Raw genomic sequence first — 7,190 nt, forward strand, 5'->3', positions numbered from 1 at the left:
AGACAAACACACAGCATGACACACATAGGCTACATCGGGAGACGAGCCCGCGCTCTCCGCTCTTGTTAAAACATTCAGTAATAATGATTACTTGACCGACTGTAAAATGCAACAGACGAACAAACAAAGAGGCAAACAATCAAACAGACAAACACGCAAGTACACAACATCATGGACTGCCTGCATGACGTGTCTTGTCCGATGTCGTGTAAGAGTGTAAGAGATGTCACTCTTGGGTCACGATCGGCAAACAGACAACCAACAGACAGACAGATAAACATACAAACAAACCTATCAACAACATAGATGTCACTCTTTGTCACTACCGGAGTGGAGAGATTTAGTGTGACCGTGATGCATCGTTGACCGGTTGCTTGGGGGCAAACACGGATGAGAAAATCGTCCTTCCGGTACAAGATTTTGTTTGGCGGATTCGATATTGCACCCCCACCATGCCCCACACCCTGACCCCTCACCCCGGCATTCTCACCCCCCCCTCCAAGGCAACTATACTAATCATCCGCACATAATATACTGACAATGTTAGCATGGACCAACCAATTTTAAAAATGGTTTTGGTACAAATTCAGATTATGTTCTAACTTTGGACACTTCTTTTTGAATACTTGGGACCATGACTATTCAAATGAAAGTTTTCAAAAAAATGGTGATGGATAATATACGTTTGAATAATGTACAATATTTTTTTGGTAAAAAAACCAGGCAAGGCACTGTTAGAACAAGAGGCGAAGCCTTCAAGGCTCACGTAAGAAATCGACAAACAGTAACACAAACTCAATCACTCCGTCACACATACACACACAGTAAGCATAGCGGTGACACGGTGCAAGAGTGCGAGACACTAGATCTAGATCTGTCTGTCTGTAGCCTACTTACGGGGACACGACTGCCAGATGGACAGATCGACACTGCGCTTTTGACAGCGCTTCCTCGCGCAGACACTGGAAACACGCTGTGCAGATTAACCTGTAGGAAATCTCCTTTGGTATCTTCCTTATCTATTTTTCCGGAGCTACGAAACCGAACAATGTGAAATCGTCTTCTCCGAATCGGCGAACTGCAGCTCGGTGATAACTGTATCTATACCACAATCCTTCACGCGATCTGACCTAACCTTGACCCCTGACCTGGTCTACATACCACACACGACACAAACCAGTCACCTGTTTTTACCCCCCCAAAACCCCCCACCACCCGTTTTCTTTGGATACACACTTTAACTACATACGTGCCGACGAAATGTTGATCATTGCTTCAATACTTTGAAGCTGTTGCTTGAATAATAACCAGGTAAAATTAGTATTTTGGTGTTCAGTCAAATGTTAAAGTTTCTACCACAGACATACATACATACATACGCACGCACGCACAGACAGACAAAAGTTAGCATCGCATAGGCTACATTTACGTGAGCCAAAAATCAGATGACAATAATATAATCATGTCTTTGGTATGCATGTCTGTGATTTGCAACTCCATTCAAGACAAAAGACGCTCCGAGAGGAGTCAAAGCCAGGTCTGATGTTTTTATGGTTGTGCTTTTGCCCAGGCGTGTAATAGTACCTGCTATTCCGACTTGGTCGTGTGATGGACGTTTTCTTTCACACGAGATTACGTTGATTGTCTAACGAAGCCGTCAGGCTGAGTTAGACATCAGCTAATCGAGTGTGGAAGAAAACTCTGTCACACGACCAAGTCAGAATAGCATTTATGTCTCACAGCTTCAACAGAGGAGAGAACAAACACGTTTTGCGTACTCAAGCTTGACAAACCTAAACACAGGAGCAGCCATTGTGGAGAGATCTACTTTTTGACGGAAGTTACCGAACAACTATGAATGACGTCTCGGTATATGTGAATGACGTCACAGTCATCGTCTTAGTCTGTATCTTTTGAAGCACCGCATTCTTCATGACGTCTTTCTGTGTCTGCATCCGCGAACTGTTTGTTCTTTTCGGGGTCTTTGTCATCTATCTTCAGAACTCTGTCCTTAACGATAACAGCAGGAGAAATAAAAGTCGTGTGTTATTTTTTTGGCTTTTGGAGGGACGATTTTGAGTTTGAATCCGTTCTTGCCATGCTCCTAAAGCGTGTAACATACAATCTTACACACGTTTGCTTTGGTAGTGGCAAAGAAGGAAAGCGTGTGACATATTGGCTTATCAAGAAGGTGGTGTGCGAAAAAATGTTCAACATTGCTGAAAAAGCCAAGAAAGTTACCCTGAAATGTCAGTGATGCGGTAACACACAGTGAAATCATGAAGGATTTACTTTCACTTTGTCCTTACAGGAGATAATGTCACTCTCACAGGAATACACCGATTAACCTTTAACATTGTTCTTTGGTATGGCAACCTAGGGGTGAGGGGTGGAGCAAAACTGGCACGCATCATCAACACAGCAGGAAAGATTGTAGGCATCAAACAAACACCACTGACAGAGCTGTACATCACCGCAGTCAAACGCAAAGCCATCAGCATCACTCAAGACACACAGCATACCTTATTCTCACAGTTTGTATACTTAAGGCCCGGAGCGGCTCACCTATGTAATTTCAGCAGGACAGACGACGCACTGCAGATTATCCCAGCCCGCTACACGTTGCGTGAAAGGAAAACAGGCCAAGTACTCGTCATAATCCCTATCGCACTTCAATAATATGCAGTGCGTCGTCTGTGCCGCTGAAACAGCGCAGGTATATTCTGCCCTTAATACTGCCTTCAGGCAGACGCTACAAAGTTCCATTTGCACGCAAAAACTCCTTTAAGAAGTCCTCTGTGCCCAAAACCATTTCTGTTTTAAATCACATTTATAAGTATTTGGGGGTGATTATAGACAATAAGTTGACATGGAAACCAAACTCTGATGCCCTTGTGAAGAAACTCCACTCTCGCCTGTACTTTTTGAGAAAACTCAGGTCTTTTAACATCAGACAAGAAATCCTTCAGATGTTTTACACTTCAACGTGCAATAGTGTGTTGTACTTTGGCTCCGTGTGTTGGGGTGGCAACATCAACAAGCAAGACAGGGATAGATTAGATAAATTCATCAGGAAAGCAAGTGGGGTGGTTGGGAGGAAGCAGGACAATTTCACATCAACACATGAACGACGACTGACTGACAAGGTACAGAAGATTTTGGCTGACGACTCGCACCCACTCAGACCGGAATTTGACAGTAGACGGACAGACAGGATCGAGCAACAGATTCAGACAACCAACCGCAAGATCCACACGCTACAGAAATTCGTTCATTCCATCTGCAATTCACATCTTCAATTCTCAGGTGGGGCGGTAGATGCTGGTGTTGTCGCTCTGATCGATGCACGGGGTCAGTGTTCTGTATTGTTTCAGTATTGTTGATTTTGTTTTGCATGAATATATACTCTTATCCCCCCCTCTGCTTCTTTCTCTCTGTAAACTTGTAGGGCTAATTATTTTTCGGTAACTTACCCAACAACCAAAATCACTTACCCAACAACGGGCCTGAATCCTCGATAGCTCATGGGTAGAGACTGTACACATTGTGGATCTACTTTTAGCGACTCAAAAGTTCAGAACACTCTAATGTACAAAATATACATTTCTGGAGCAAACAATACAACCATGCCGCATTTAAACCAGCAACTACAGGCTTGAACACATGAATCTCAATATAAAATCCATGAGTTTGGTTGTTTTCTGAATTCAGATCTGCCGTGCACAATCGTTTATCGCTAGCAAGATTCCAAGGAAACGTAACTCTCATACTTTGTCTACCGACACGAGTAGTTCCCCTTCCCGATTTCAGCTGCATCGACGAGACTGCAATCCGACGGTCAGTTTTCAACAATATTTCATTTTATAAACAGATCACACGCAATCAATTGCAAACATTTAATCAACTTAAAGAACATGCAGCGGTTTCATTCACTAGTTTGCCCCAGAAAACTAAACTTCATACAGTTTTTAACGTTGGAACACGGGTGTAAAACTTCGTCTGCTAGTCACATTCGAGGAAAGAACATTTCCTGAGCGATACCAAAACATGAACAGAACACACACTATCTGCCTTTACCGCCACAGCAGAATGACAACATAACTGTGTACTTGACTTTAGTTCAAAACATGGAAACTGACAAGAAGTGTTAACAAAATTGAATGATTTGCACGGAACTATACAACCGCGCATTAATCGATCGCCTGCGCAGGTAGGCTGTGTGGGTGAATATGATTCGATCAAACTTTCGCACAAAAACTCCTCTTTTCTTTGAATAACTGAAGAAAGGAGGGATAAAGAGGTTACATACCTCGTCTCAGTGATTATCAAAAATAATGGTCTCAGTTCGCGGTCATGAAAAAGCTCGCTGAAGCTCGCATTTTTGATGATCCGCTAACTTCGACCATTATTTTTGATAATCACTGAGACTCGGCATGTAACCTCTACTTATTCTACTCTCTTAGACAATATGTGATAACCGGCAAGGTGCTGACTTTCGTTTGTGCATTGTTGATGGTGAATGCATGTTAATTTATTTTTAATATACTTTCTTATGTGATAACCAATGTGCTGTATTTTCTCAGGACAAAGAACAAATGTTTATTTTGAATGTTTTATGTATGTTATTATTACGGACACAAACGCTCAGCAATGCAATTTCTCTTTTAGAGATTAATAAAGTTATTGTATTGTATTGTTGTATTGCATTTAACTGCCAATGAATGTTACTCTGGTATCCTGTGACAGCCTGTTGTGCATGATAACCTGTATGATGTGATAAACAAAGCTTTACCATGCCTGTGATAAAATATAGATGACAGTTACCACGGTGAATGTAAGAGAGAGAGAGAGAGAGAGAGAGAGAGAGAGAGAGAGAGAGAGAGAGAGAGAGAGAGAGAGAGAGAGAGAGAGAGAGAGAGAGAGAGAGAGAGAGAGAGCATTTCAGGGGAGACAAGCATGCATTAGACGGCACTTCTTTTTATAGTCGTCTTACAGGTTGTCTGCCTTTGTTTGATAAGTGATGTTTCACTCAGAAATGACACCGGTCTACGTAACTGTGAGCATACACACACACAGACACACACACACACACACAAACACAGTACACACACACACACACACACACACACACACACACACACACACACACACACGCACACTGACACACACACTAACTGGCACACCCACTCAAACACACGCACACCCACACATTCACACACACACACACACGCACGCACGCACGGGCTCACACACACACACACACGCACACACACACACAAACACACACACATACACACACACACACACACATACACACACACACACACACACACACACACACAAACACAAACACACACATATACAAAGCTTTATGTAACAAAAACATTTGTCATCATTTTCACGAGTTTTCATTCACAAGCACCTGGGAAATAAATCTCATGTTCCCCAGGCAATAAATCCCTGGTTACCATAGTTGCAGGAAGCAAGTTATACATGGATAATCAAAAGCAAACCCAATAGACTTCGGCCTTGGTCAATAAATATGAAACAAAAGACGATATGCTCCCCCTTGGACCGACAAAAAAGCTGGTCTGTCAACAACCCATCAAACATCTTATAATGTCACACGCTTTCCTTCTTTGCCACTACTAAAGCAAACGCGTGCAAGATTGTATGTTACACGCTTTGGAGCGTGTGCAAGAACGAATTCAAACTCAAAATCGTCCCTCCAAAAGCCAAAAAAGGAGCACACGACTTTTATTTCTCCTGCTGTTATCGTTTCTTCTCTTTACAAATTCTTCAACGCTGAGAATACTGAGAACGGCATCCCAGACGACAGTACTGTTTCCTTACGCGAATTTAGCTGCCCTTGGGAAGTGCCTCGCTCAGGAGGCCTGTTACTATGTTAGTCTGAAACTAGAAGGACAGAGTTCTGAACATAGATGACCGTAAAACCCCGAAAAGAGCAAACATTTCGCGGATGCAGACACAGAAAGACGTCATGAAGAATGCGATGCTTCAAAAGATACAGACTGTGACGATGACTGTGACAGACCTGTTTACCCTTACGATTTTGGCGTAATTTATTACGATTTTCTGCAAAAAAATACGCCATTCCGCTATCCGTGTCAAGACTACGATTTTCATAAATAAAACAAATTTTAAAAAAAAAAAAAAAAAAAAAAAAAAAATTCTTTTTTTTCTTCTATTAATTCACGTTTGGCATTGGGTTTTTTCAATGGCAAAATGGGGTGAAAAAGCACAGGACTGACAAGAGATCATGTCTGTCTGATGAGACGCTGGAGAGCCTTCTAGTGGTGGAGTCTCGCCCTCACTCATTCGGAAAGCGCAAGTACAGTTGAGAAGCGCTTGACACACTGAAAGAGGCCTACTATGAGCAAAAGAAAAAGAATCAGTGATGCATGTGCTTTTGATGTGATCTTCTTTGAAATTATGATGACTACAAAAACTGACTGATGTGTTTTGTGATGTGCATGATTGCGTTTCGCAGACACAGTTGTCATGTGCGTTGTAATTGGCGACGAATGCTGGATGATTACTATTTTTGTGCCAGGATTACTATTTTTGGGGCTGAGCATTACTCCATAACACTTATGGGAGTAAACAGGTCTGCTGTGACGTCATTCACATATTGGCCGAGACTTCATACATAGTTGTTCGTTCACTTCCGTCAAAAAGTAGATCTCTCCACAATGGCTGCTCCTGTGTTTAGGTTTGTCAAGCTTGAGTACGCAAAACGTGTTTGTTCTCTCCTCTGTTGAAGCTGTGAGACATAAATGCTATTCCGACTTGGTCGTGTGACAGAGTTTTGTTCCACACTCGATTAGCTGATGTCTAACTCAGCCTGACGGCTTCGTTAGACAATCAACGTAATCTCGTGTGGAAGAAAACGTCTGTCACATAACCAAGTCTGAATAGCAGGTAATGTAACATATGTAACAATCTTTTGCTTCTAGTCTCCACACATACAATTTCAAGGTCGTCACACACACCACGCATCTGGTATTTAACTTGATGGGCAAGGCTTTATGATGTTAATTATATGATCCTATCGGAGAGTCATTCCCGTTCCTTCTTATAAAAGCCAAAGATGCATGAAGCTAATTTGCCTTTGTACAAACAAATCCAATATTAATCACATGTGAGACACACGACCTTTACCTATTGTA

The 7,190-nt window shown here is 42.2% G+C and overlaps 1 long non-coding RNA gene across 1 annotated transcript in view; it reads right to left on the reverse strand.

Annotated features, from left to right (window-relative positions):
• LOC138966825 (uncharacterized) overlaps nucleotides 1-6,628 on the reverse strand; it is a 402,693-nt gene extending 396,065 nt beyond the window's left edge. The window contains exon 1 of the long non-coding RNA XR_011455774.1: nucleotides 6,046-6,628. This is a non-coding gene — a long non-coding RNA (uncharacterized lncRNA). The remainder of the gene's footprint in view (nucleotides 1-6,045) is intronic.
• Nucleotides 6,629-7,190: the final 562 nt, after the last annotated feature.

This window comes from Littorina saxatilis, linkage group LG1 (genome assembly GCF_037325665.1).
Source record: "Littorina saxatilis isolate snail1 linkage group LG1, US_GU_Lsax_2.0, whole genome shotgun sequence".
Classification (NCBI taxonomy): Eukaryota; Metazoa; Mollusca; class Gastropoda; order Littorinimorpha; family Littorinidae; genus Littorina; species Littorina saxatilis.